The sequence below is a fragment of the Lolium rigidum genome, chromosome 4 (genome assembly GCF_022539505.1).
Source record: "Lolium rigidum isolate FL_2022 chromosome 4, APGP_CSIRO_Lrig_0.1, whole genome shotgun sequence".
NCBI classification, from domain to species: domain Eukaryota; kingdom Viridiplantae; phylum Streptophyta; class Magnoliopsida; order Poales; family Poaceae; genus Lolium; species Lolium rigidum.
In genome coordinates this window covers 257008363-257030445 of record NC_061511.1, presented here as the reverse complement: position 1 = coordinate 257030445, position 22083 = coordinate 257008363, and positions in this window count along the sequence as shown.

The following is a 22083-nucleotide window of genomic DNA, read 5'->3' as shown; positions in this document are numbered from 1 at the left end:
ATTGTACGCAAACCCTAGTTTTCATATTCGTCGAGTACTTTTCGGCTGAAACCTTCGAGATCTACTTGCCCTCTACTTCTAACTAAACCCTAGCCTATAATCCATAGGCATTGACAAGTTAATCCCTTGTCACCCTGCTCCTCCTTGCAAGCTTTGATGCTTGGTTTGTTTTTGGTGATTGTGGAATAGGTGAGACAGCTCTGGCTGTTCACCTGTTTTTGCTGTTCTTGGTGTTCTTACCCTTGTGAGTTGCTGCTGATGAACTGCTTTAGTTCTGGCGGTGGAAAAGGTTTTATATGGCCCTCACTTGGCTCTCTTGGTCGACAGCAGTGCCTGGAACTTGTTGGTGACTCACTGTGTGTGTGGTGCTGTTGTGCATGCACACTAGCTGTGTGAGCAGCTAGTGTGTGTGTGTGTGTGTGTACCTAGTGCTTGGGACTTGGGCTGGTGAGAGGATCAGCTCGGCAGAGCTGTGGTATTATCCACCATTTTTACTTCTTTTCTAATCTGCCAAGTGGCTTTGCCACTTGGCATAACCTGGCTTGGTCTTTGTGTGTGCAGGAACAATGTGATGCTCCAATTGAAGATCAAGATCAGTTCAGAAAGATCTCCATGATGATCATCTGATGTAATTTAGGATAGATCATTCAATTGTAATTTTCTTTCTTTTTCTTTTTCCATTTTGTCAATTCTTGTAATGTGTTGTAATATTTTTATATTTCAATTCTGAATTTTGTAAAGACAATGTATCTTGTGTGATTATCAATAAAGCTCCAATTTTCTCTAATGAGCTTTGTATATTGATTGTACTATTTATATTCTTTATTCTTTATTATTTGTTTAATGAATTACCTCAAATTTGAATTATGAGATGTTCCTATGATGTTTGAATTTGAAATTCAAATGCAACTTGTGTTTGAATTCAATCATGCAACTTAAGTTGTAATGCACTAACTCTCCTCTCTTCTCAAAACCCTAAGTTAGTTAGGTGAGATGCAAGTTTGTCGCACTCTCGAAACCCTAACCCTGTAAGATGTCGAGAGAGAAACTTGTCCCCCTTCGATGCAGTTTTGTTTTAAAAGCGCGAAATTTCCCCAGAATTTACGATGCAATTCACATCCCTTTCTAAAATCTACCCCTCGATCTCCTCTAAACCTGGGACATTACAATGCCGCAGCCCCGCATCCTGTTCGACGAAATGGCGCCGCCTGCCCCGACGATGGATGACCCGGTACGTGAGCTCTGTCAATGTGTGCGAGTGCCCTGTATCATGCGTCTGATGTCCGGTTGTTCGTAGGACTATTTGAAGGACCGCCATGATTCAGACATCCAGGAAATTATCTACGGCGGCGGCTTCGTTCGCGATGATCGGGCCGGGACTGGCGCGCATGATGACTGGTCACGAACGCAATATGCAGAGGATATCGACACCGCACGGCTGTTCGCCATCCAGCAGACGCAGCCAACACCCATGTCCGTCGACGACTTCGACGACGCGCCAACACAGCCCTCCGAAGAAGAAGGGCAAGAGCTTGAGGACACAAGGCTTCGTCGACGACGAGGATAAGTGTTTGTGTGAAGCGTGGCTGGCAACGACCCAAGATTGTATCAATGGCGCCCAGCAAAAGGGCAAGGTCTATTGGGCCAAGGTCTTGCAGCAGTACAACGAGACCAGGATGCACCCGCCCTACCATATCACAAGCCCTCGGACGGAAGAGTCCCTCCGGAAAAGATGGAACTACATCAAACAAGAGACTGCCAAGTTCTGTGTGGTGACCCTGCATACCACTGCATGTTGTAGTATGCCAGTCGTTGATATAACATTCGCGAAGTACCATTCCGCAAATATCACATCCCTCAGAGTAGTACAACAGAACATAGCAAGGTCCATAACTCATTCACATAATATTACAATATACATACACAAGTCGTCTAGGAGCTCCTCTTGGGTCTTAAGAGGATAACTCTTGGGTTCGAGGCGAACCCAACTTAGCTTACAATACCATTGTCTCATTAAACAAAACATTTATTTAATCGAGCAGCAACATGGAAAGAGTTTGTGCTGCTCGGCTACTATTACTCCTCAGATATCTCTAGGCTTGATCTCCTCCGGAAGCCTCCTCGGATCCGTAGACGAGGATGTAGTCTACGCCTTCAACACCTCCTGAGAGGTCTGGTTCCTCGTAGCCGATGATCTCGGCTCCATCATTGTTGTCGTAGTCCTCCTCCAGATGATTCAGACAATCTAAGCATGGGATTTAAGAGTGGTATGAGTACGAGCGTACTCAACAAGTTCATTATAGATAAGAGGTGTTTAATGCACTAGCTACGATATTAGACCAGAAAGTCTAATACCAATGCAAGTTTTGATAAACATTTCTTCAAGAGATTGCTTTTATTTCAAAGAGCTATGTCCGTCGGCCTTCACCGGTTTACTAGAACTTCATGGAGCTCCTTTCCGGCCGCGTTCGCAGTTCCTCAATCCCGGAACGGGGAGTGACGGGTCACTGGTTCTTACACTCTGCAGAGGTGTGTTGCTTTACCCATAATAGATCTTAACCTTGGTGCCAACCGGGCAGCTTTCCCGTCCACACTTCCTTTGGTGTGAGGCCCGGTATAAGGTCTAGCCAATCATGTTCCTCCGCTACCTCGAACACCCACCCTTTGTTGCACGCCCCGACCCTGGGTCCTCGCCGGTCCCATTATTCCCGTAATTTCAGGGTGGACCCCGACCACGACGACGATCCGGGATCGAACCAAACTCCTTCGCCGGTAGCTGCAACCCATCATAGACCACATTACCGTGGGGAATTAGAATGGGATCCCCACCCTCAAGTTGTTCCGCAAGCCGCAAGCTGCTACGGTATGCACAGCATAACCGTGAGGACTTAGAATGGGTTCCCCACCCTCAAGTTGCTCCGCAAGATACAGCTCGCTACGGTAAGCGCATCCGTTGATGAACGAGAGGTGGAAACACTTTTGACTACTCCGTCCCACTCCGGATCTTATGGTTAACACGGATATTACGGCACAAGAATCACTGGCGACATTTGTTGTTTAATCCTAGATGGATATAAACCCGTGCAATGGAACCTCCACCATATCAACACAATCCATGGTTCCATTTCCCACCACATAGTCATATTCATAGTTATGAAAGTAGTGGTTTTGATTTTTATGCAATAGTGATAACCATAATACTTTGCAAGTAATTTGATAGAAATACACAAATGACATGCGCAAGTGATGAACTTGCCTGAACACTGCAAATTTCTGCAGTTGGAAGGTATGGACTGACCCTTGTCCTCTTGTTCTGAAAAATAGCATCATTGTCCGATAAGGGCAATGGTTAAAGAAGCAATAATGCATGATTCCAGTTTTAGGGTTTATCCCCCCCTTCCGATGTCGTTGTTATTTTATGAGAGGTTAAATACTAAGAACATCTTAGGGATACTGGATTTAGGATAAATGCAACCTTGAAATGTTGTCAAGGTGTTTTGAAAGTCTAATTGCATTAATGGACTTATTTTCTTTATTGAAAATGATATGTGTGTTTTAAGTCATTAATTAAATCCTCAAAATAGGACTTATTCTTAATTGTCTTCAAAAATTCTATTTGATATTTTATTTAAATAGAGAATTTTATGCTGGTCCTTTTTCATATTTTTAATTTATTTTTAAGAGCTTTTATCAATTTTCTATTGAATTTTAAAATTTCATGTTTTCATTGAATTATGAAATACCTAGAATACCCTTGGGCCCCACCTGTCAGGTGGCCCAAAGGGTTGAGTCAAACCCGAGCCGCCCCAACCGGCTCGGTCGGACTCAGACGCGCTCCCCTCTCCTCGCACTCGAAACCCTAATCTCTCTCTCTCTCGCTCCGGCGATCCCGCGTCGCCGCCCCCTTCGCCGGATTTTCCCGGCCAACTCCGGCCGTACCCGGCGAAGAGATGCGGTGGATCTTGACCGCCTGGTGACGGCGCACCAGATCTACGGCGTCGATCTGGTCCTCTCCGCCACCACTTCTCGTCCTCAACACGTGCGCTCGCAAGGTGGAGGAGTTCCGCGGCGATTCGCCGCCGCCGATGCCCCTGGCGTCACGGCGCTGCCGTGGCTTCGCCACCGTGTGCGCGAACAGCCGTGGCACCGCCATGGCCAGGCTGGGCTTGGCGCCACCGCGCTCTGGCGTGTGCTTAATCTTGTCCCTGGCTTGATTGTGGTGGTTAATCCTTGCATACTTGCAAGTGCCAGTGCCTCTGGTGAGATCCTATCTGTGCTTCAATTCATGGACATGCTCATTTGAGCTTATCTGTTGCATTATCAACTCCATCCCTTGATAGAGTACTTCTGGATACAATTATCTTGCCTGATGCCCTATCTGTGATGCAATTGTTCAGTTATTTAAGTATCTGTTCATGTGTTCATTGATTAGAATGAGTTCTAGCATGCAGTAGCATGCTCTAACAAGCTTCTGGTGTTCATATGATCACCAGTTGCTGGTAACTGCTGCTCTTTGGTGTCTATGCCTTACTGTTGCTCACATGTGTATTACACAGGCCTGGCCTGATGTGTGCTGTTGCTTGCTTAAGCATCAATTGATGCCTGTAATGATCCATTTGATCATTTGCAAGACCCTGGTGCATCAATTGCTTGTATGTTTTATTTATCTGTTTATCCTTGTTTGATTAAATGGATAGATAATGTGAACTGAGATTCAGTGATGATCATGTCAATGAATTTGTTAGGGCTAGAGGGATGCCAACCTTTGTTGGGAACCCTAGTCCATTCTGAACCCCTTCTGGGTGATGATGTGTTGACTGGAAGTGTTGGCTGTGGTTGAGGTGGCCTTGACAGCCACTTGGTGCTGTCAGGGTAGCTCCCACTATCTCTGTGGCTAACTGTGGTGGATTATGGCTTACTGGCCTGACCATCTTTGGTTGCCAGCTGCTCTTGGTGTTGACAAATCTAGATAGACACATGATAGTCTATCATGTCTGATGGCTTAGCTAGCTATGGGTTGTCAAGTGAGCTTGGTAACTAGCCAGGCTTTGAATCCATGATGGATTTCTCTGGTTATGTCCCAGTGTGGACATAACCAGTGTTCCCTGGATGATTTCTACTGGCTGTTTTCTCTGTTTGCTTCAACCAAATGACTGGATAGCCAAATGATGATACAATCTGGGTTTCCTACCCTTCTGTGCTCTTGTGATGCATAGCATGCTTATTTATGAGCAAAACTTGGTTTTGCTCAGGTTTATTTGGTTTATACCTCACTCCAGCTCCTAGAATGAGTTGTTGGTGTAGAGGATTGCTTCTGGTGGTTTTGGTTTGCCTGCCCTTCTCCTCCTTATAAGCTTGTGAATCTTGGTTTGGTTCTGTGGTGATCTTAGACAGGTTGAACAGCTCTGGCTGTTCTTCCTGTTCTTGGTGTTCTTACTCTTTGGAGATGCTGCCGATGGAATGGCTAGGGTTCACTGTTGAAGAGGTTTATATATGGCTGGCCTCTTCTTCCCCAGGTTGACAGCTTGGTCTGGCTCAGCTTGTGACTCACTGCTGGTGTATGTGTGTGCTGTGATGCATGCACACCCCATGCCTTGGTGTTGAGCATGCACACATGTACTGTGAGCTGCCTGTGTGTGTGTGTAGCCTGGTGTGGTGTACCAGGACTTGGAGAGGATCAGCTCGGCAGAGCTGTGATGTTATCCACCAATTTTTACTTCTTTTCCAATCTGCCAAGTAGCTTTGCCACTTGGCTTAATTCTGTTTGTTTGCTTTGATTTGTGCAGGGATCATTAATTGAGCAAAATGGACATGGGAGCATCTCCAGTCGCGTCCCCCAAACCGTCCCCCAAAACGATTTGGGGCGCGCCGGACAAAAAAAGCGTTCCAGCCGCGTCCCCCAAAGCCCTTTTTTGTCCGGCGCGCCCCGATACGGTGTCCGGCGCCCGAGCCCGTCCCCGTCCCACGGGGGACGCTCCGGGGACGCCGGACACAACGAAAGCGAGGCGGGGAGTGGCGGGGCCGACGCGTCGGCGGCACGGTTAATTTTAACCTAACCGTCGCCTACCTCGCGACGGAAGTTATTCGCGCGCGGTGACACACGGCGGCATCTTTGCCTTAATGGCGACGGAGGGGCAGGGCGAGACGTCTCGTCGGTCTTCGCGCGGCCTCCACGCGTCGCCGGCGTTCGCACGCCACCGCCCGTTCCCGCGCGATCTTCCCGCCTCTTCTCGTCTCGTTCCCGCGCTTTCTTCCCGACGCCGGCGTCTATAAAAGGTCTCCCGGCTCATCAATGGTAGCCACCACACCCCGCCGGCAACAAACACAGCCCTCGTCGCTCCACGGCCGTCTCCTCCATCACCGGTGGCAATGGCGAACCGCCCGGCGATGGCCACTTCCCTCCACCGCCGTCTCCTCCATTGACGAGCCGGCTGCGGCGTGCGGCACTCGAGGAGGCACTCGAGGAGGAGACCCGCCAGCGGCGTGAGGCGCAGCAGGCGGCGGATCTTGCGGCGTTCTCCGCCCCTGCCTCCGCCGGCCGAGGAGGCCGCGGCGGCAGCAGCGTGGCAGGGAGCAGCGGTGCGACACCGTTGCGGCGTTCGACGCCTCGGACGGGACAAGAGGCGCGACGGCGCCGGTACCGGGAGGAGATGGAGCAGCGATGGGCTGACGAGCACCGGCGCCGGCGCGATGAGCGGCGGCGCTGTTCCGTGAACGGCGTGACTCGATCGAGCGCCGGCGGCGTGAGTCGATCGAGCTCCGGCAGCAGGCGACGGCGGAGGAGCGTCGACAGCGGGAGTCGGCGCTTACGGCGCTATGGGGGAGGCGGGCGGAGCAGGTTGGCGGCGGCCGACGCGTATGCGGCGGCGATGATGGAGGCGCCAACGGATGTGGAGGAGGAGGCGCCAATGGAGGAGGAGGCCGAGGCGGAGGAGACCGAGGTGGAGGACGACGACGACGACGGACGACGAGTTCGGCCGGTCCGACGACGACGCCCCGCACCCGGACGAGACGGCCGATCAGCAACGCGCCCTCGTCGAGTCCTTCGAGTCGGAGAAGAAGCTCCGGGACGACGCCCGTGCCCGCGAAGAGGCGGAGATTCGTCGCGCCATCGAGCTCTCCTCCCGCCGGCCCGGCGGGGGAGGGCGGAGGAGGACTATCGGCGGGAGCGGCACCGTCTCGGCCACCGCCGAACGCAAGGAGAGGAGGCGCGCGCAGGAGGAGCTGCGGCGTAGGGAGGCGACGACGGGGCGGGGCCGTCGAACGCGCCGCCGGGCGGTCGGTAGCCTAGGTTTAGATGAAATCTAGCCGTTTTCATTCAAACTTTGTAATATATAATCAAAATTGAATGAAAACCTTTATTTTCCTGCACAAATATTCATTTGGGGGCGGCGTTTGGGGGACGCGGCGGGGAGCGACGTCCCCCAAACGCGGCACGAGCAAAACACGTCCCCCAAACGCTCAATCCGGCGCGGTTTGGGGGACGGTTTGGGGGACGCGACTGGAGATGCTCTGGAATTCATCATATACAAGATCAAGTGAAGATGATCTTGTAGAATTTAGACTAGTATATTAACTTGTAATTTTTCTTTATTTTTCCTTTCTTCTATTCTGCCCATTTATGTAATGTGTTGTATTATTCTTTTATTTCACTTATAAATATTGTAATGACAATGTAATGTGTGTGATGATCAATAAAGCTCAAAGTTTTCTCTAAGGAGCTTCAGTTTAATAATTATTCATCTTGTTTATTATTGGTTATATACTTAATGAATTTCCTCAATTGAATTATTTAAGGTAATTATTTAATGTTTGAATTTGAAATTCAAATTCAACCTTGGTTTGAATTCAACCATGTCATATCATTTAGAATTCAATCAAGCAAACTCTCCCCTCTCTTCTCAAAACCCTAAGCTAGTGAAGTGAGATGCAAGTTTGTCGCACTCTCGAAACCCTAACCCTGTAAGGTGTTGAGAGAGAAACTTGTCCCCCTTCGATGCAGTTTTTGTTTAAAAGCGCGAAATTTCCCCAGGATTTACTATGCAATGCACATCCCTTTCTAAAATCTACCCCTCGATCGTCTCTAAACCTGGGACATTACATTCTGCTCGGCGGTCGAACATGCTATTAACAACCCCGTAAGCGGCACTGGCGTCATGACAGTGGTAAAGACGATAGAACCATCATCATTGTAGACAATTTGCGTCATTGCGTCAATTTGCGTCATTGTACATCATTGGTGGCTATGATTGCAGGTATCCCGCGCCTTGGAGATGTTTAGGGCGACGCCAAGAAGGGCTTCCATATGGTCCATTGTTGAGAGGTGCTCAAAGACAACAACAAGTGGATGATAAGCTTTGCGGCCTACCTAGAAGTTGTGAAGAATGGGACAGCGGTCACCCTCGACGGCGAAGACGACGATCAAGGCCGTCCAGTCCTTCCACCTCGTCCACGAGGTCATAAGGCTACCAAGGCCGATCTTGTCCAGGAGGCGCGAGGCCATTGCGTTCACGCGAGCATGGAGAAGATAATGGCCGACAACCGTGCCGCCATGGCTGCTAGGGACGACAAGAGGCGTCTGGAAAAAGAGGCCGCAGCTGCCATCTACCAGAACCTCGCCAAGGAGGTCCTCGATGTCCAAAGGCTGGACATCGAGGCCAAAAAGGGACGCCGAGGCAAAATTGCGTGCAGAAGACACAAGGATCATGCTTGCCGACTTGAGCGGCGTCGACGACGACACCAGGGCATGTTCATGAAGAGGCGCGCCGAAATCCGCGCGCGAGACGCCTGATCGCCGGCGCCATGCGCCCAGCACCTTGGCCTCCTTTTGGACTTTTTTAAATTGCTGTTCAGGCCTTGTTGTGCCCCTTTTGCTCCACTTTGCGCCGTACGAGCTGCAAAGTGTGATGAACTTGTTTCAGCCCTCAATTTGCGGCTGTAATTTCGTGCAAAGTCGACGCAAGATGGAGGACGGGGATGAGGAGCCGACGGTCGAGAGGGAGCTCTTCTTCGGCGAGGAGGTCCAGGACTATATCAATGACTACCTAGGTTACCTTGCCTACTTGGCGGAGAAGGGCAAGGAAGAGAGTATGGAGGACCAGCTCCCCCACATGCCACCCGACATGGATGAGGAGGAGGTCTTCCGGCTCACCGTGGAGGCCTTCGAGCTACATGAGGTGTCCAAGTGGCAGGGCCTTGGCATTTAGTTGCACGAGTCGTCGCACGCGTAGACCAGGCACCAACTGCAGCATCTTCGTGAGTACCCGTACTTCGTGAGTACCCGTACCACCTGAATCGGCCCCTCCAGCTTTGGCATTCCCTCTTTTTTTTTCCGATAAAGTCGGCATTCCCTCTACTTGCATCTGATTGGTTGTGGGAAATGTCGATGATCGTGGACTTGACCATGAACGACGACGATGGCGAGCAGTAGGTAGGCCTAGGGTTTCGGCCAATTCATCTTTTATCTTCTATGCCTTTTTTATTTCCTTTTCTACTATGTAAATTAAATTTGGAATTTAAAAATCTAACCGGAAAAATGCGTCCAGTTGTTGGGATGCCACCGACTTTGACGAACAAAGATAGTGAGATGACTGGTTTTGCAAAACGAATCAAAACAAATACTTTTATATCTAAAATATATCAGGCCGTTGAAGATGTTCGAACAGAGGTTGTACTGACTTTGCAACCGATGGCGGTGGCGGCGTGGCTGGCACACAGGCAGGCCGGCAACAGTCGCGCGGAATGAGTTGGAGGTCCACCCTCCACCCAAGGAGGAAAATCAGAACACAACAGGAAGCATCACATGCCCTTCTCGTCTCCTCGTGCGGTCGTGCTCTTGCTTTTCCGTCCAAAAGCAAGCAGGCCACAAAGCTGTGGGCAACGCGCAGCAGCACAGCTCGCTGCCGCTGCCGCTGCCCGGATCGGATCCATTTCGTTTTCGCGGGGACGGCAACAGACATTCCCGGGGGCGGATCCACTTTGGGAGCCCCGTTGGTGGCTCACGGCGCGCCATGGCGGCCGCGGTATCTCCTCGGCCCTGGACAACAGCGGCAAGAATCCTCTGACCATCGAGAAAGAGTGACAAGGCAGAAAGAAGGGGTTTCCATTCTACTCTACGTTTCATCTTCTTCTCCGTGGAATCGGAGTCAGCGGCCAAAAGAATTCCTTCGCTTCGAGCAGGTTGGTTTCTTGTGTAAATGGTTGACGATGTTGCATCTGACTAGTGACTACGCAGCGGTAGAAATATTATGTGAGTCTTGTCACATCAACCATAACTACCTTGGTTTTAATGAACAAAACTTATACTACATGCGTGTAAATATGCTAGTAAAGTTGAGACACTTATTTTTATCCAGATGCGGATATATATCTCGACACAGCTAAGTTGTAGATACATCCATATAAAAAAGAACTGAGACACTTATTTTTGAATGAAGAGAGCTTTTTTTTTTCCAAAAATCAAGGTACGCAAAGTTTGACCAAGTTTTTAGGAAAATATTATGACCAGTCTGTTCTTATTTTTATTTTGTTTGTCTTTCGTGGTAAGAAAATATTATGGTTCTAGACCTACAAAAGTGTTATGACAAATAAAGTGTCACATATGCAAGAAATCGTTTAACCAACCTACGGTAAATTTACCGGTACATGATTGTTTCATCATTGGTCAGAACACACATGTATGTCGTTTGTAAGTAACATTAGCTCAACAGTAGAGCTATGTGTGTTGTTAAATTAATATGCAAGGTTAATAAACGTTGCTATCTTTTATGAACGTAAATGAAAATAATTCATTGTTATGAATACTTATACCGAACTAAATAGTCAGCGTTTACATCTCGTTTTATGTGTCTCCCTCGAAATTTCTTATGTTGGTTCAAAATATGAAACCTTTTAGACAATGCTTTGCACGTTTAAACAATTATAGAGTCTGAGTCTAAAATAATCTTGAACGTGTGAAAAGGAAGCTACACGTCACATAATTAATAATCTTTCATTAAGTCCATGGGCGGGCACAGGCTTTTAACAATGGGTATTCAAAAATATAAAAAATTTGCTACAAAACAGTGATAAGTAGCATTCGATCACATGACCATCGGTGGAGCATACAACTAGTCTAACCAGCCAAACCTCCACGTCCTTGTGTCCAGAGAAGGATAGGTTTCTGCACAAATTAGTAAACAAGCGCTGATGGGTATTTCATATAATTTGAAAAGTTTGTCAAAATTTTGGGTATTCACCTGCATACCCATGAATACACATGTGCCCGCCCATGATTAAGTCTTAGTCACTAATTTTAAATCCAGCTATCACAATAGTTGAGATGATGTGTACTTCCTTCTATCTAAAATATGTTGCATGTAAGTTTTGGTCAAAGTCAAACTTCGTAAAGTTTTAATCATCTATATTGATAAAAATATAACATATACAAAAAAGAATAATATTTTAGAATTGTTATAAAATATATTTTCATATTATATGCATTTGACATGGTAAATCTTTGTATTATTATCTATATATTCTTAGTCAAAGTTTACACTGTTTAACTTGCACAAAAAATTATGCGCAACATAAAATGGGCAGGAGGGAGTATTAATGTGATGACTTTTAATTTGATGTTTCAAAGAAATTTTTAGTATATCTCTTATTTCTGGTCTTATGCGGATTGTAATTGAATAGTAGATCACGACGATTATATGTAATTTATGCACATTGATGTGATATTATCTAGCTATAAAACATCAATATGTTGAGCTCTAATCATATGGATGAGATGCTTAAACTAAAGAAAATGATATCCATTTGTTTGTAGCTTTTTATTAATATTCTAAGATTGTCATATTGCAGCCTTCCATTCTAATTTTTACCAACTGAAATATTATATACATATATACAATTATATTTAAGTGAAATTAATATGTAGATCTTATTTCTCATGGAACCTCGGCAGAGGGCGGGACATGTATGGATATGTATACTCAGCTATGTATATGTCATTTATACTTTCCTATATTACATAATTTAAAATCATAGAAAATATTCCTACCCGGACGTCTTGTTTCAGCGTTCCAATTTTATTTTCTGGCCGGTTTTAGCATTCTAGCCAGATAAGGTTGTGTGCACATTTTTTTTATTTCTTGTATGGACTAAGGTATTGCTACCGAGCTAGCTAGGTAGTATAAGTCATTTTTTCCGGGACAGACTCGGCAAGCATGCGTGCCTATTTTGATTAAAAAAAGATTTTCTTGCCAAATGGACACGGCTAGCTAGCACGTCTTTTTCTTTTGAAAAACATGAATATTTTGTATGGGTTTCACAAAAAAACGTCTTACCCAGGGAAAAAATCGTGTGGGGACTCTATTTCCTTTGGCCCTTTGAATTACGCCGGTAATGTAAATCTAGGAATTTGAAAATAAATCTTATGGGAGAGGGGATCTATTTTATTGAACACTACTTGCATTGGACACTATTGCAATATTAGTACTCCCTCCGATTTAAATTAATTGACTCAACTTTATCTACATATGAATATATCTAGATGTGTTTGTTGACTAGATACATTTATATCTAGATAAATTTGAGTTAATTAATAAGAATCGGAGGGAGTACGTGATTTAGAAGCGCACGTGGGATGTGTCCATGTGCGCCGGTGTGTATGTACGGGACATGTTCTATGTGAAATTTTTTACATAACACATTGAGCTTTAAATCTAAACTATAAAAATTTAGATCAATCAAGTACATATTTTATCATATGTGGATTAACCTGGTGTCTTCATTGATACCTGATATATTTCTTTTAGTATATAATAGATTATTAATATATACAGTAATAGGTCAACACTGTTTGGTATGAAATATATTTTCATGTGATATCTTTAATACCGTGGTTCTTGATAGTTTTTCTAAAAGTATAATCAGTTTTTATTTAGCTTGAATTTCCAAATACAAAGACAAGGTCTTATTCATTGGAACGAAGGGAGTAGTATGTTAGCTCCAATGTATCACCGAGTTTTTTTTTTGGGAAACCAGTTAGAGCCTAGACTTTTTCTCAAGAGGTGAGATGATCCCGTTTATGAGAAAAACTTCCTAGAGTTGCTACATTTGCGAGGGAGCTGAGGAGAAAGCAACACAAATGACACCAGTGGCGGAGCTACAAAAGAACTTTTAGGGGGGAGGGAGCTTAAAATATGCTTTTTTTCGAGGTTGAACTTAACATCTGTAAGTTTTGGGGCTATTGCGCTGGGAGGCTTAAAATTTTCCATCTAAGACCATCCCTAAGAATAAATCTTCAGAGATTGCTTAAAGGCTAGGGGGCGGTGCCCCCCCCCCCCCCACCCCCTCCATGACATACACATAGCTCCGCTAATGAATGACACCATATGCACACATAGGCACATTAAACACACAAGCCCGAAATAGGGATGCTACCACCACCATCTGGCGCTCATCACTGACGTGCATTGCCATTGTGCCACATGCAACATCGCTGCCCAGAATGTGGTCGCCAATAGACCACGTACGATGCACCAATGTCCGGTGTCAGCACCCTTACAAACGATCTAGACCATACCCGCAGATCATCGAGCTCAACACCCGCACAATAACAGTACTGCGTATGTTTCTGCATCGCGATCCTATACCACCGCGTCGACGCGCAAAGACTGTGCAATGCAGCTGGCTCGACGACCGCTGCCCCATGCTCGATAGAGCATAGAGATGCGCAAGACCTGCCCGAGTGCATGAGGGCCTCATGCTACAAGCTAAAATACCAAGAAGGTAATTGGTTTTCGCCCGGAGATCCCGCCAAGTCCCTCGCGGCCACGACCACGACCACGTTCACGAGAAGGTACAATCTCGTTTATGTCGCTCGTATATGATCATCGTATTGTATGTATCTCGTACTTTGGTGCGATTCAGGACTTGGAGCAATTTTGAGTGAAAAAAAAAGTTAGCGTGGTGGCTCTTGTGTATTTTCTTTATGTGGTGGTAACCGTGAACGTTTGATCATTGTTTTTACAAAATAGTAGTATAGTACAAACGTAGACCTCAGAAATGTGTGCATACACCCATCTCTATAAACACACCACCAGTGTGATCTTGCTTTGATCTTCCTGCCATGCACCGTCACTGTTGCAAAATGCCATCACATCACAAGTTGGCGGTGGTTCAAGTGTAGCCTCCTAGCATCGGCTCCAGCCTATACTCGCTAGGACAAGAGCCACTACGATGGCAACTTACGGCCGCGTGGGGCTGCAAGCGGGCCCTCCCCGAGTGGTCGACGCGCACAAGTGGGCGGGGAAGATGCATGCGATCCAGCGCAAGCAAAGTGGGCGCTCTCCCTGTCGCCGTGGAGCCTTTCTGCTCTCCTCGCCTTTTCCTCTCTCCCCGGGGAACTGGCAGCGGCGAGACCACTGTCAGTGGAGGCCAAGGACTGCCGGTGAGTGCGTGCCGGTGAGTGTGGTCGGCGTTGCCGGTCTTCCATTGGACGGGCGCGGGGGAGGGGCCGGCCGGAGCTGGGAGAGACCTTGGGTGGCGCTTTCGCCTTTCCGGGACGGGGACGGGGCCGGGCATCGCATCGTGCGTCGGCGTCCGCCGGCGACTTTGCACGGAGTACCGGTATTCAGATTCCTGGGGCTGCAAATGGGCACCATGAGTGAGCCTGGGGTGCTAGCTAGCTAGAGCTCGAGCGGGGCTGCGGGGAGATTCGAGATTCCGGCGGCCCCCCTCCTTTCCCGCTCCCGGACCACCAAGATTTGCTGCTCCCAATACCGCGAGAGCGAAACCAAAGCAACAAAAACAGCAGTGTCAGCGAGCACCACTTGCACTACTGTACCAATTAAGCAGCTCTAGGCACTAAGCATCCGTCCATCAGCTCGGACCACGTATCAGTCGGTGTTATCAAATTCGATAAACACATGTTTATAATTGTTAGCCTCTTGGTTCCCTTAACTAAAAAACACCTCCACTCTCACAGATCTTTTCACCTGTCTACCTCAGCTCGGCACGCTCTAGCTAGCTTACTATAGAAAAGGCGGCCACTTCCGGCTGCCTTTTCCAAAACGAAGGGAAAGGCCCAGGTATCCGTGGTTAGATTCGGTAGAAAGGCGCCTAGAGACCAGCTTAATTAGTAGGTATAGCTAACCCCGCACTGAGAGCGAGCGAAAGCTCTGGTTTTTGGCGTAATCGGCACTTGACATGCGCTCCCCCGGTGCCCGAGCAGTAAACAAATGCGCTCCACAACCGACCAACATTAGTCCATTGGCAACTAGCAGAGGGGTTAGTGGCGTAAACGGGCAGGTGTAGTTTCCCGGCAGGGGGCCGCGACTAGTTTAACTCCACTGCCTACTACGGAAAAATATCCAATGATATCAATCCCTAAATGATACCATGATGCCACTTGTTAAAAAATTAAATTCCAAGTTTCTAAAAAGTTAAAAACAAATATGTGAGTGTTCAAATTTTTTTTTATAATCCCTATAATTTTTAGAACCAAAATCGAAGCACCACATTGCGAAACAAAAAAAAAGAAAATTTGACATGTGAATAGTGTCATTTGTGGTTTTGTCATTTTGACACTATTCATGTTGGATTTGTCATTTTTGTTCCTCCGTTTGTGTTTCGGATTTGGTTCTGAAAATTTTAGGAGATGTAAACACACATATTATGAACACCCATAATTATTTTTGGTTTTTTAGAAACTAAAAAATTTAATTTTAAAAACTGCTATCATGGTATCATTCGGTAAACACAAGTTCTATACCTACTCCTGAGAGACTGCTACCTTGGTTTCACAATAGTTACTATATCTAAATATTGATGTACCTAGCCGTATTATATTCGTATCGGTAAAACGTTGTTGACACATACTTTGAACTAGAGGGAATAACTCCCACCTAGCTCCGCCTCCACCTCCGGTTGGATTGACTACTTTAATGGTTGCGTGTGTGCACGTGGCCTAGACATTTTGGATCGAATTAAAATTATATGAAAACCTTCGTTGATATTTACAGGTCTATGGTTTGATATCTAAGCTACGTTCGGCTACCTTCAGTGAAGTACAAGATTGTGTCATGTAAGAAGAAAGTATTTGGAGACCTCGAAAATTTCCGCGTTCCTTCTTAATTTTATTTTGTAATCGTTGAAGACAGCTCGTCCATATCTATCACATACTATTTGGTGCTACTATAAATATTTATAGTATTGAGTAGAAAAAACACCTCCCACCACCAAGTCCCTCTTGATCTCTTCGTTTTGCTTGATCACTAAAAAGAATACCTATGCATATCACGAGCCCCTTATCCTCTCCCTCTCCCTTATCCGTTCCCCGACCTTGAGAGTCGCCGCCGTGCTCCCGGCGCCGCTCCTATCTCCCTCTGCCGGCCATGCCGGTTGGAGAAGAGGTGGAGTTGGCTGCTGGGCGTCCCTGTATAGAGTAGGTTTGCTGGCTCTCGCTGTAGTTGTAGGTGTAGGAGTAGTTGTGTGCGCCTCCGTGGCGTATGGCGAGATGCCGCTGGGCCTCTTCCGCTCGGTGCCGCCGCTCGGCGCCGGCAGACCTTCCTTGCTGATCTTCGTCGAGCTCCCAAGGTGGGAGATTCATGGAGGAACTGCCAAGGTTGGAGACCCCAAGAATAAGAGCGATGGTCAGCGTCGGAGCTCGGGATGCGTAGCGGTGATTCCTCTTCTGGCCGGCCGAGGCGGCGAGGGGAAGTGGAGGAGCTGCAGCGTCTCCCGCAGTGCCAAAGTCTGGCATGGAGGTGGCCTTGGGCTGCCTCGGAGCTTTCTCTCGGTGAGTGCAAGCAGCGCCGGGATTGGGGGATTTTGGTTCTTCCGTTCGTGTCCATGGTGGGCGACGGCCGAAGCTGGATTTCTCCAAAGTTCCTTAAATAAAGTGGAGGCTTGCGGTTACCAATTGATGCAGAGATGCTACTGTGTATTTCTATCTCTTCCGACCGGCCGTGGAGGCGAGGGGAGGAGACGATGCGCCTGGTTCTCTGCAGATGGGAAGTGGGAAGCAATTTTCTTGAGCACATCCAAGGCCACTCCATGGCCTATCCAGTTGCCGGTGATGGTTTCCGGCGAATTAACCTCCTTTGCGAGGCCCTTCCTGAGGTTTGCAGTCGCATACTACGGCTGCGTAGAGGCAAGTGGTTCCGTCCCCGCCTCTTCGCATGACGGCGGAGTAGCAGACCTCTGGCTCGACGGTGGGGAAAGAGAAGGACCTGATTGCATTTTCTCATCTCTCAGTGCGGTCTTTTCTGCAAATACTAGGGCCCTATATGTGTATTTAGATCTTACGGGGTCCTTTGTAATATTTTGTACCTCCTCCGTTTGGATTTAATGAGAAGCTTTCTGGCCCTTCGGGGCACTCCTTGTTCAAAAAAAAAAATACCTATGCAAAATCAAATCGACAGTGCCTTTTTTATAAACACGCATGCAAGTATGCAACTTGGGCTACAATAAGGAGCCGACATAAACCCGTATATATCTATTCTAAAAGTCAACCTAGTGCAATTTTTTCGGAAATTCAATTCGGCTCCCGGGTGCGTATTCCTCTACCAAAAAATCATATTTTAAAGTGTCAAAAATTATGACAAAAAATTCTACATGTACATCTCCATATTATATGTGCGTTCGTCAAGTTCACGAAAACCAATTTGTTGTCTATGTAAAAAAGAGAAGATTTATCTTGTGAAAAGTATTATTTGTAGCACCGAATTTTGTCTTTTTACACACCTCATATGACTAGTCTTTTTTTATGAAACAACTTTGTGAGCGTGTACACTAGTAGAAACAAGAGCTTTTATCCTGTCCTCGAAAGTGCTTTTGCACCGGATTTGGCACGAACCGGTGCTAAAGGGGTCATTAGCACCGGTTCGTGCGGTCTGCACGTCCAGGGGGCATTAACACCGGTTCGTGCGGGACCTTTTGCACCGGTTCGTAATACGAAACGGTGCAAAAGGTTTTTCTGCTCCCCACGCACCTCCACCCCCCGCCCCCGTGGATCGCCTTTGTAAACACTGTAAAATAGAAAAGAAAATGATAGATTATTCAAAAAATAAAATCTTTTGAGATTCATGTATGTTATGCAAATTAACAAATTTGAATTTTCACATTTATTGCAAAAAATGTTTGAAAAATGGTAAAACCGCATTAACTTTTGCATACGACGTCGAAAAAAACGTATAATATATCAAAATCATCGTGGGAAAAATTACATCCGAATTCACCCGGGTTTACCCGGTTAGCTAATTTTTAGATTTTTAAAATTCCAAATGAAAATATGAAAGCATGAAGATTTTAGTTTTTTTCCAGAAATTTAGGATTTTTTTTTATTTTTTAAAATTAAAATTAATAATTGCATCCTGCATAAAGATTGCTATTACTTTTAGCAAATTATAAGATTTTCAAATTTTTAGGTTTTAGGTTTGGCAAAAAAAATTAAAAATTGAAAATTGAAAATAATTAAAAAATAATACAAATTATAAAGTTAATGTTTATTTATTTATTCAAGATTATTATTACAACATTACTTTGGTTTATTAAAATAATTATTTGAAATTCGAACAATAAAGAAATATGACATCAATCGACATGTTAATAGGATTGATATGATACTACTATCACATACATGGGCGCGAAGCACTTGGATGCGGGATGGAAAGGAACTTGGAAGTTAAGCGTGCTAGTGCTAGAGTAGTGGGAGGATGGGTGATCGAGCGGGAAGTTTGAGCACGAGTAAGTAATTGGACTAGAGATAAGGGTAGTTAGAGACTAAACTTGTGAAATAACTAAAATATTAGAAATTTCGAAAAAAGAAAAAAAAAAGGGAGTAGAAAATAATTCGAAAAAAGTGTTTTTCTGCCGCGGCAGCGTTTTGGGACGTTTTTCTGCCGCGGCAGACAACGAACCGGTGCTAAAGGTCCTCCCGCTCGGACGCCCGGGAGCCGCCACGTGGTGCACCCTTTAGCACCGGTTCGTAATTGAACCGGTGCAAAAGGGGGTCCTTTTGCACCGGATTGTTTGCACCGGTTGGGCATCCGGTGCATATAGCCCTTACCAACCGGTGCAAAAGGCCCGTTTTCCACTAGTGGTAGCACGTAAACATGTACGTAAATTTTTTTGTTTCATTTTTCTGAAATTCAAAATATATGTAAGATGCATTTGTTTTGGCACATATGTGCATATGCTTCCTCTATTTTGAAATGCATCTTAGAAACATTTTGAACTGTTAAAAATTTAGAAACAAAAAATCCGCATATACATCTTTACGTGCTACACACTCACAAAGTCATTTAATGAAATTCAACTTGTTGTGTGGCCTATGTAAAAAAAAGATAACATTCGATGCTAAAAATAAGGGTCTTCACAATAATTGTTTTATCTTTTTACATAGAACACATGAATTATCGGTTTTTCGCGAAACTTAACGAACGTCTTAACATGGAGACGAACATGTCGAATTTTTTATTAAAAAGTTTCGTCCCTTCAAAATATATTTTTCTATTGCAGAGAGCATATACATCTGGGAGCCAAATTGAGTTTCCTTTTTTTTTACTGTATAAGATTAACATATTTTTGATTTTTGATGTATCTACATATGGATTTTTAGGATGTCCGTTTTGCAACCGTACATGCAACGATGGCAGGAGGCGGGACACACCTCATGGAGTCATGGCTGCCCAATTAGCGATGCATGCTGTTTCTTTCAGTGTAGGCCGCGCGCGGAGCCACAGAGCTTGTCGAGATCAGCTGCCGCTGCTGCTTCACCTATCCTTGGCAGTCGAGTCAGATGGTGGCAACCCGGCAACAACTGAAGACGGAGACGACGACGTCATGGTTGAGTGATGTGGGGACGAGACGCCCCGACCGCAGCCAGGGCATCCCTATCGCCACACACCGTGTCGTGCAGAAGAGCAGCAAGACCAACCAGGCCCGAAACCAACTGAGGTCCCGTACCGCCGCTGCGTGACTCCGACGCTGCATCAAAGGCCGTTCGAGCCAGCCATCCATGCATCACCGTAGGGGACCGACCTCTACAGCTCCATCTGCAACCGTACGTCTCTAATGTTTTTAAGCCTCTAGCGATCCAACGTAATTGTATTCGTTTACTGTTAAGAGGTTGGAAAATAGGTTAAATCCAGCCTAGCAGGGTGACACAAGCTGCCTAGCTTGTTCGCGTCGACGCATCCGCGATCTAAATTTTAACTCGAGATGCATCGGCACGGACATCAAGCGAGTCCGCGTGCATCCCTCTCACATACTTACATGACCCGACTCGCACATAAATTGCTCTCACTCCCGCCACCCCGAAAGTCGTATTTCACCCTTGCCAAGACCTAGTCTGCAATGGACTCCGTCACCGCCATGGATGCCGATCAAGCCGCCCCAAGTAGCGCTCCCCGTCCTCCCAGCACCGGCCCCAAACCAACCCCATAGCGGGTCGCTGCCTTCGGCCACACGACGAAGGCCAAGATGCTGAAAAAGGAGCCGACGATTTGTGAGAGGGTGATATAGATCAAGAAACACAAGGACGGATGCGCCCGTCGTGCGAGCGAATACAGCCAAGCAAGCTAGCGCCGCTGCCGCTAGGGTGGCCGCTGAGATAACCTCATCGGCATGCCTAGGCGTCGTCGATGAGAAGTTCCCAGACACATAACCACATCTACAACGACGCCCATCACTTTTGCCATCGACCACATCGTGTCCCACAATGCAGGTCTAAGCAGCTCTCCCTTCTCGCCGGCTCGCGGTCATCGTCACTTGATGTTCCATGCTACGAGCGTGTCCATAGGGCCCTAGCCTAGATCTGAACCGCACGGCGGGCGAGGATCTGGCCAAAGGGCCTAGTTCCAGAAGAAGCGAGCCATCAGATGCGAACGTGGCTCGTGATCGCCAACATCTATCCTACTTTGTTTCATTTCGTTTGAACTTGTGCCCGTTTTGCAATTTGATTATCCATTAATTATGTGGATTTTGTGATTGACTTACTTAGCAGTATTTTGAACCATTATTTTCGTTCTTTGTATGGCCATTTTGACTCATGTATTGATTTTTTTTTTTGGTGAATTTGGTTGGAAAATTCATCCAGCCTGGCCGAACAAAATGTGCCAGGTCGCTAGGTTAACTACACCTAAACACACATATGAGGCAATGATACCAATTTCGTGTCATAAACCGCCAATTTTCGTGTTGGGAATGGATAGCCGGTGGAGGAGGTGCCCACTCTCGTATATAGAAAGAAACATGGCCGTACCCGTACGACATGGATGTGTCACATGTTCAGATGTAGCACTGACGTTTGTGCAACGGAAAATGTAAGAGGGACCATCCAACTATTCTATGCTCCGGTTGAAACTAGGGGAGCTGCACATGCAACAAGATGGCTCAATAATGGGCACATGCAACCAGACCGAATGTGTTAATGTGTTGTGGGGAACCGAGTGGGGCAAAAACTTTCTTGTGGTGAACTGGTGAAGCAATATAAACAACTACCAGTTACAACCTTTTCTTGTTTCACGCCCTTGACAGTGTTTGCCCTACCAGAGTTGACGCACTGCAATTCTACGTTTTTCCTCAATCTGAAACAGTTCTAGATTCAAGTAAGAGGATAACTCATGCAAGAGGACATCTTTATAAGTGGTTCCCAGTGATCTAAGTAAACCAAAGGGTGCGTAGCTGTGGACGAAATAAGAATATACTTTTTTTTTTAAACAAGGTAAGAATATACTTCAAATTTGCTATATGAGGTGAAGTTGCAAGTCGCTAAATATCTCATGGTGCCTGTCAACTAGATCGGCCACTTTAATTTGACAGGTATGCCATCGATATATTAAAAGAAAATTATGACTGAAGTACTGAACCTTAGATCAGATCATAGTGCCCCATGCCCCCGTGATCTTTCCCTTGAGAATGCAAAAGAAAGCTAAACCCGTTATCCATCCTAAGAAAAGAAAAAATCTGGTTCCGTTTTTATCCTCACCATTCATGCTATCTAGTAGTATGCCTTTTGGCTATTGCCACCCACCATAACCTTGTGAATTTGAAGCCTCTAAACAGAAACTATTCACTTGCTATTCTTAGGAG